The sequence below is a fragment of the Maylandia zebra genome, linkage group LG6, assembly GCF_041146795.1.
Source record: "Maylandia zebra isolate NMK-2024a linkage group LG6, Mzebra_GT3a, whole genome shotgun sequence".
NCBI lineage: Eukaryota > Metazoa > Chordata > Actinopteri > Cichliformes > Cichlidae > Maylandia > Maylandia zebra.
Window position 1 is genome coordinate 13606134 of NC_135172.1, and position 9631 is coordinate 13615764.

At 37.2% G+C, this 9631-nt stretch overlaps 1 long non-coding RNA gene across 1 annotated transcript; it reads left to right on the forward strand.

Annotated features, from left to right (window-relative positions):
• Positions 1–2553: 2553 nt before the first annotated feature.
• On the forward strand, positions 2554–8849 carry LOC101480461 (uncharacterized). Its single transcript, XR_191671.2, has 6 exons — positions 2554–2672; positions 2947–3030; positions 3170–3236; positions 3395–3587; positions 3761–3855; positions 8405–8849. It is a non-coding gene; the product is annotated as an uncharacterized LOC101480461 (long non-coding RNA).
• The last annotated feature ends 782 nt before the right edge of the window (positions 8850–9631 follow it).

Here is a 9631-nt window from a genome sequence, read left to right on the forward strand (position 1 = left end):
TTATCTATCAGTGGCGCCTCCAGATTTTTTTTCATAGGGGTGGCCAATATAGGCACCACTAAAAATATTGGGGATTGCGCACAAAAAACAGAATTTCCAGTTTTATTATGCTGTTGTCAAATATAGGTTGCTTGAAAAATATTGCAAAAAAGAGAGACGTTGTTATTAAAGTTGATATCACTGACAATAGGTAGGCCTACATATGAAAAGCAAATAAGATTTTGAAATCCATAATAATGTGTTCTAAACAGGAATAAATAATTATAAGTTAATGTTAATACTTCAACTCATTGTAGGCTGTCTTTCTCTCTCTTGTGCTCACGTTTATTCGAATTATTACCAACATAAGACAGTTTTACCAGGATGGGCCATTAGGGAGGGCAGCAAATTTTCTGAGGGGGTGACCATTCTAATAAAAAATGTAGGTAATGTATTCATGCTGTTCCACAAGAGTTTTTAGTTATTTGGTTTGTGCATGGCAACAAGCACATGTCTCAAAGCAGATTTATGTAACAGTTAATATAAATAACGTGAAAAATACTTTTACAAAGAATAAAAAAAAATATTTTTTTCAGTAGTTCTATTTGCAGAAGAGGAAGATTGTCTGAGTATGGCCCCTGCTGCTTCTTATCTGCTTTCTCAACACCTGGAAATCTCTGCCCTTGTGTTTACACTTTACAAAAAGTCCAAAGATTCTTGAACACAGAAGAAATCTTTGACATTATTTTCGGCCCAGGATGGAAGGTTTGGCTTTTGTGATCCACACTCCAGGCAACCAGATGGACTACCCTGGGCCCAGATGGTACTGGTACAGCTGTTGGGTTTCTTTTCACACATTTGGATGATCTTATAACAAAACTTAACAAAATGTTCACTAAAGTTAGGCACCAGTCGAGATGCTCATTTTGAACTGACGCCTGTGCTTTTTCAGCATTTAGATGAGCTTAAGCAAAGCACTCTGCCACATGTAAATTCTCCTGCCTAAGCAGTCAGTGCCCAGGGTTGTATTTCTCCTGTCAAAAGGGACACATCTCAGGTTTAAGTGCAGATAAACTTCAGCATGACAGTCTGCTAGAGGTAGCTTCTCATAACTAAACAACCAAAAAACAGAAACAAAGATTTCTAAGGAAAAACTTAAGAACTTTGACATTGGAAACAAAATTGAGAATTATCATATGCTAAGAAAAAATCACAACAGAGAAAGAGATACGGCAGTGAGATTTGCGAGAGTTTAAAATTCATATCAACAAGCTCATTATCATCAAGACAGAAGTTTCCAACAAAAACAAACGTCATACATCACAAACCGATACCAACAGGACATCGGCTTTAAGCAAAAGCAGAGGTTAGTTTGAAGAGTCTTAAAAGGCTTATATCACCACTCGTTATGCAAGGGATGCAGCATTTACATTTAAACAACGGCTAAGAATAAGACAAACAATGTGTAACAAATGCAAACGACTGAGTAACACCATGCAGACTGCAATAGACATTAGAGGAAGATGCAAAATAGACACCAAAATGACAGTTTCGATCACAAATAAAAAGTGGGCTTACCAGCCCTAACCCTTAGGACAAACTTTTGCCTTATGAGAAAGTTTATTAGTTTGCCATAATGAATGCCACCATTCAGAACAGTGCATGCTTCCAAATAACAGAAAGAGAGGGTGGATCTGTCACACTTGCCAAAGACAGCTTAAAATGGTAATACGTCTCCCCTAGCAATAGCTAATAATTTACAGCTTACAGATATTCCAAATGAACTGTGCGACCTGAACATATTAGAGAGGCATCTCATTGCCAAGTGCATAACATTTGCCAAAGTAATCCCTCTTCCAAAAGGCCAACAAAAGAGCTGTTCATGGCAATGTTGTCTGTGTCGCTGAGGTACAAGAAGTAGTGAAGTTACCAAGACTGTAGCATAATCGCTCATAACTTGAGATCCATTTCTCAAAGGGCATCAGCTGTTTCAGGCTGTGACATAGAATAAGCTCCTCATAAGCTTGTGAGGACTTTGCTTAAACACCATCCAAAGTATGAGGACGTAACAATCAGAGATACACCTGACTTATGCGACCCAACGTTAGACAGTGATGAAGGTTCAGACTCTGATGGCTAGAGATGATTACTTTGAGGAAAATTTAAGGGGAATTGACAGGTTTGAGACTGAGGCACTTTGTGATGCTGAAAGTGATCCTGAAATTGCTGAAAGAGTTAGGAGTAAATCAGGTTATTTACGGGAACCAGAGCCTCAATCAAATAATTGAGGCTCTGCCAACTATAAAAATCTTCCCTTGTGCCCGACTGTTTAACAGGAAACAGAGTCCTTTCTTCAGTTCAGCAACCCTTCATTAGAAGTGGCTGGGTCAATAAAGTAAGAGGCAAAGATGTGAATTACACACATTTGTGGACCCCAAACCTGTTAAAGAACACTGGTTTCCTCCGTCTTCAGTAGTGAAATGCTTGCACTGTACGACCATTACACATTTATTTGATTTACTGCGAACTGCCTTAATTGATCATATGCACGTTTTCTGCATTAGACTTTTTAGACCTCTCTAAAAAAGTTAGACCTCTCCAGCAGCTGAGAATCTGCACCCAGTGACCGAGAGAGGACAGACAGCAGAGACCCTGAGACCAGATGATCCTTTTGAGCTGCACTCCGTCTCCAGGTACCTTAAAAAGAATAAAATGAGCAGTGTGCCACTCTGTGAAACATTTATTATATGCTCAAGTTTTCATATTTCTGTCTTTTAACTCCACTGCCATTACATCACCAAATGAGTATGTTTGATTAAGGTTTGATCAGCATGTTAATGAATGTAACATGACATTTCTCACCATTTGATGTCAAATATATATTTGCATTATCCATGTTTTGCATACCAATTCTCTATCTACTATTGACTTCTGAGAAACACAAATTTCTGATTCCGCTAATCAAAGCTATGCAGAGTCGTGTCGACTGAAGTGGAGCACATAGTGATTCTGCATGGACTTAGCATTAGCCGAGATGAACCTAGGCACTGCGTAAGTGCATAAAAAGCCTTAGCTATGACTATGGCTTATGCACACATTTATCTCACCACTCAGTGACTGTTAAATTCAGTGAAAATGTCATGGTGTTGAATGTTAACTTCCTTTTGTTTTGTGCACTTCTGTTTAACAGGAAGTGAAGCCCTTTCTATAGCTTGCACACACATCATTGCATATTATATATTTCAGATCAATACTCAGTAAGTGCATTTTTTCCCTTACCGTCTTCAAATGTCTCAAATCTTTTATTCCATGTACATTATGTAAATGTATTTACTTTCTTTTGGATTTTTGTGCATCTGTGAATATTGTACTTTTCAGTCTCATTGAGTTAAATCTATGTTCTGGCATATGCAAGTTTTTCATGTAGGCATGTGCTGATGTCATAGTAGAGACTATTCACGGCCACGTTAAGGAGAAGACGACGTTCACATGTGGACGAGGAGGAATAAGCTGAAAGAAATGGAGAGGGCATCCAAGGGACTATTGTGTGATCCATTTGCAGTCATCTGGAGAAAATCTAAAGAAAAAGTTCAAAAAGTCAACTGAAGGTGATCTTTGTTTTTGACTTAAGAAATTAATAATTATGGTAATTCACTTTTCAATAATGACACAATTGATGTAAGACAAAACTTCATCAGAATTGGTAAAAAACAAACAAACAAACAAACAAATAAATAAATTTATAGGTCGATTGTTTTTTTCACATGTATCATTTTTATAGAGCACAAAAGAAATGGTTGGATCTGAAATACCAGCCACCTCCAGCAAAAAATCAAGAAGGAGAAGAAAAAGAGGAACACTGCTGATACATTACAGGTAACATGTTTAATGTAATAAGGGTAATTAGGAAAAGTGGAGACAGCCGTGGAGAACAAGAAGCAGCTCAACTGAATTAGAAAAGAAACAGGAAACAAAACTAAAAGCAAAGCATACGTCAAACTAACTTTCAAAGTTAAATGGAAAATGTTTGAATTAAACAGGAAAACACAAATGAACTAAATAAAGCAGAAATGAAGACTGAGGGAGGAATTAAACGAAAGCAACTCAGAACTAACAAAACTGAACACGCTAAGAACGAACACAGCAGTTAATCATGTTTCTTTATTTGGAAATCCACAGAAATCTATTGTTTCCCCACAGCACTGCAGAAAAAAGAACTTGTTGCTGTGGTTCTGTCTCAGATCAAAGGCAGTAACTTTCTTTTTCAGCACAGTGAGCTGAAATTATTAGAACCTCATCGTTGGTTAACAAAGTAAGTTATGTGTCTAAAACAGAATCCAAATAACTGTAACTTCAATTATTGTGTTAAAATAATCCTTTGAACACACAAATATTATAAGCATGCCTGGCTGCTAACATGTTCTTCTCCCCGAAACCAAAGACTTAACATTAGGAAATGTTAAGCATTACCAACATTAAGCATTAGGGAGTTAAAATCTTACAGGGCATCTGTACATTCAGTGGGGAAAAAACTAAGCTGTAAGATATCACACTGTATTTTAAATTGAACAGGGATTTAATTGTTTTTAAAATGCTAAATAATGACTTGTTTTACATCCTTTGTCTGTCCCTCCTTCTAAAATATGTCTCAACGAAATAGAAAGTGCCCTGTAATACACTGAACCCTAATAAGAGATCCAACAAGTTGGATGTGGGCGTCTGTGAGTACTGTTGTATATACTGAACCACTACATCGCTGCTTCCTGTCTGGGGCAAGAGAGATACTGAGGATTAATATAGAACAGCTGTCCAGGAGCTCTGCGATGTCCTGGTCAGGACTTTAATTTTCTTTTTTAACAGTGTATATTTTGTCAAAGCAATAAAAAGTCTGAGATCAAAGAATCACCAGAGCAGGTAGCTCTATATTTTTGACTTCTTTCACCTAAGCCTACTTGCAAAGGTGAAGCCATTTCTCTGTTTCAGAGACTTTGAAAAAGCAATCAATGCCTTTAATTCATCTCGCCTTGACTTCTGCAACAGCCTCTATGGTGTTACTTCGTCATTAATTGGCCGACTACAGCTGGTTCAAAACCCCGCGGCAAGGTTCCTGACTGGCACACACAAACGAGAGCACATATCCTCTATACTTGCCTCGCTACACTGGCTGCCAGTTAGTTTTCAAATTTATTTTAAGATCTTGACACTTGTTTTTAAAACATTGCATCTGATCTTCTAAATTGGTATACTCCGGTGAGATCTTTGAGGTCTGCAGACCAAATGCTTCTAGTTGTCCCTAGGTCTAGCTTAAAACAGAGATCAGGTTTTTGCTGTGACTGCAAAGGGAATTAGGCTCCCTTTCCCGTCTCCGGCTGTAATCAGCCGAGCAACCTGTTGCTTGGCCCGTAAACGTGTTAACCACGACACTACGGAGCCACAGAACACAACGAGAACGCAATTGTCTTTATTTTCTCAGGAATTTTTCTGCAATTAGGGATGAAACTCTGCAAACTTGTGGAGCAGTTACACACATAGGAGGAATGTGTTTTCTTTATATCAAATATCATGGATGGCTTTTAATTTATTTTTGATATTAAGTCATCACATTCAGTTAATCTTGTTGAATTTAAGCGTAACTGTCTTTTATTTTCTTGGGAATTTTGTAGTAACTTATGATGAAATTGTGCACACGTATAGAGTGAGTGAGCCAAAAGACATCCGCATCTCAACGATCAAGCATGACTTCTTTACATTTTTTTAATAACTGAAAATGGATACAGGAATGCCATGAAGAAATAACAGATGTTACAAACACAAAAGGAAGAATCAAGGATATAACTACACAAAGGCTGATTAGAACAGCCCGAATGAATTAGCACAGTTGTAGACAAACACCACAATGAGCGCGGGGAGGAAGTAAAGCTAAACAAGCAGAGACAAAATTGTATCAAAATAAAACAGCTAGTGTAGCACAGTAACTGACATCAACCTACACATAGGGGAACTGACAAAAAAATAAATACATTTAAGGAGGTCTAATGGCTAATATTCACATTGGCACTTTTTGACCCAATTCCAATTAATGTCTCTGCATTAGAAGGAATCACCAACGTTTCCTCAGTCTTTCAGAAAAGTCCTCCATTACACTCACAGTGGTGTTTTTCACCTATGTTCTTGCTTTTTCTGTGATGAGTTCAAATTCAAAAAAGGTTAAAAAAAAATTAAAAACAAAGTATTAAACCCCTGTTTAAAACCTCATTTAGAAACATTTTCAAACTCAGAATTAAAAAGAAATATTAAAAATCTTTTAAAAATGTAATTTAAAAAGAAAAATTGGAATCCAGGAATTGGATTAAAAAAAATCAGTCTGACTTTTGCTTTCAATTTCTTTGTCCTATTAGCTGTTGGATTAATTGTTGGATTATCTTCTCCATTCAGCATATCCGAGACTCTTTTGGTATTGGAGAAAAAGGAATGCAAATTAGGCTAGTGTCACAGTACGGGGCAGCACTCTGTATGAGTTTGCGAAGAGGACCCAAAATGCAGGCAAAATGGAACGTGGAACAAAACTTGAATTAACAAAAAGGAGCCGTTTAATATGGCTGATGGAGATACATGAAGTAATACATAAGGAAAACAAAGATGAGCATAAACAATAACCTAAACTGGCAAAACTAAAAAATAAACATGGGGAAAAAAACCCTCAACATGAAACTTGGCCTGGATGCAACAAAACCTGAAACATGACAAGAACAACAGACAACCTGACAAAGACTGAATGAGAAAACACACACTAAATACACACAGAAGGCTAATGAGGGGAGTGGGAACACATGGGGAAACACCTGACACTAATCTGACATAACCAAACAAAGGAAGCAAAGCCGACTACACTGACATAGGACACAGACCTTCAAAATAAAACAGGAAACATGAGACACAGACATGACAGTACAAACTTGATAACATAAGACAGCATGACACATAAAGAGTGAGGAAAACTTAAATACTGGGGAAGAGAACACAAGGGGAATCTAATAAACAAATAAACTTCGCGAACCAACATCAAAATAAACTAAATGTAACTTTAACATGAAGACATGTTGGCTATGTAAAAAAAAGCTAAAGGGCTAAAGACACACACCTTTGATGCTGCGAGGCAAAATATCAATTTTTCACACATAGAAATGCAGAAACTAAGAAAAAACAAAAGTTTTCCTGGCAGGAGTTCTTTCACAAGCTCTACTTCTAGTGATTCAACTTAACAAGTTGAAAAAACAGTGTGATGACAGAGCAGCTCAAAGAAAAAGCGACATTTACTAAAATATCAGGATATTATCAGCCTTGCTGTACCCTTTATTAGTTCAGTCTAATGTGTATTATGAGGATTCATGTGACCCAGTGCAGGAAGAAAGCGAACGTGAAGAAAAGAGAGCTCAGCTTTTACATGTTGTTTTACGGGATGTTTCTAACTGTAACTGATGAAAGAACTAACAAAAAACAAACTACCAGGAAATTCAGAATCTCCAGGAAACTGTGCGTAACAGCACAGATTTAGCAGACACAACGGACACAACTTAGCAAAAAAGCCAATGGAGTCATTTTGTCCTCTTGGCTTTTTAAAAATCATGTAATTCTGGTCAAATCTATTATATATTATATATTTATGACTTTATATTTCATGACTTTTCCTAAAATTGGCTTATTTATCAAAAAGTGAATTTTGGGTTATGTAGGACTTAAAAAAAAAGCAAAGATATTATGATCACTTCAGGCAGATGTGGCAGATGTGTATGAGATGATAAGTTCAGTGTTAAAATGAGTAGTCATCTATTGTGATGCCTCTCTTTTTAAATGTTCTTTACGTTATCCAAAATTCCTTTTTAGCTTTTTGTAATGTTCTTCTGCAATTATTAAATTACTGAGATTTGTTAGATGTTGTATTATTTGTTGTAATCTCCATTCATTAATTTATTTTTCTTTAATCTGTAATTAAATTATGTATAAAACTAATAAAATCCCCCAAAATTAGTCTTAAATCTTTTTTTGTCAAATTGTACTTAAAATTTACAAATTTTTAAATATCTTTGCCATTAGCACAATTGTTCCAGGACAGGGTCACAATAACTCCTCCCTTTGGTTCCAGCGGTTTTGGAATTCCAGTTCCAAAAAGAAGAGGAACTATTTATGAAGCAGGAATTGTCTATACTAACGGGGTTGCACACAAGCCTAAAAATGATCAAAGTTTTCAATCCCTGTTTTGCACAATTGCAGTTAATTTTTTTGTGCACAATAAAAGTACAGTTGTTTAGCAGTAAATATCTTTTCTGGTATTTAAAAAAAATCTACTGAAACATACTTCCAGTCATGTGCTGTGGAGGTCAGTCAGCTGATCCACAGATCTTAACAATGAATATTTGATCCCCAGTGAAGTGACTGCCTTTGGTGTTTGGACTGAATAGTCTTTGATGAGAGAAGGAACCTAGAGCACTGCCAGCTTTACAGAGACAAAATAGCCACATGAGGAGCTGCACTGCAGCTTTTTCACTACACGAGGGCGCTGGAGATCTACAAGGCTGAGCATGGCTCACTGTTACAGCCAAAACTGAAACAGCCTATTTCAGGAGGCCCGGACTTATTCAACATTATGAACTTTGGTGAAATGAAATCAGCAGACTCTTCTTTTAAGCCTTTGTTTGTGCCAGGACAATCAATCAACATATGCTCAGTTTATAAAGATTACAAACATTAATATGTGTTTGCAGATTGTGATCACATGTTTAAGGTGAAGCCCTGACTGCAGTGTGTTTGTTAAAGTGTGGCTTTTGGACTATTAAAAAACAATAACAGAAAAACCCTGCTACATTTGTAGATTTGCGTGTAACTCCTGGAATCCTTCATGCAGCCTGCACACGGCCTGCAAGGAATTGACTCTGACAATTACAATAATGAGATAATTGCAATCTGTCACCATACATTCAGCGTTAGCGTATCACAAAATAACCAATGCAAGTGTGATATTCCTTCTACTCACCACACAAGTCTGATCTGCATAACACACACAGCACCCCACTTTGTAATTATAAATGAATTTCACGGTGTGAGGCTTTTAATGCAAATAATGTGGATCTTCTCACCAACAGGACAGTGTGTGTGTGTGTGTGTGTGTGTGTGTGTGTGTGTGTGTGTGTGTGTGTGTGTTTGGGAGTATGTGTGTATCAGATTGTGGCCAAGCTTTGTTTGACTAGCTTTCCCTCTAAAACGAGTTAATGGGATGGAAGTTATTTGCTACCCTGAGCTGACGATCCGGGGTCGAACAGAAGGGTTGAATTAAAAAAAAAAAACAGAAAAGAAAAAATGCATCAATAATTGTGCAGAAGACAATGAACACACCAAATCAGGACAAAGAAAGACAGATGGAGACGGCAGGGGTATAGCCTTGGTTTCCGTGTGTGTGTGTGTGTGTTTGTGTGTGTGTGGTTAGTGACAGGGACCCCATCAGTGCAGGATCAGAGTGGGGAAATTGGAGGACAATGTTGGAAGAAGGGGGGTGTGAGGGGTTTGTGGGATAATTTAAACCGATTGGGGAGGCGGTGTCCCAGAGGTGCATAATTTACTCATTCATTAACTAGACCAAACAAGAGCCAATATTAAT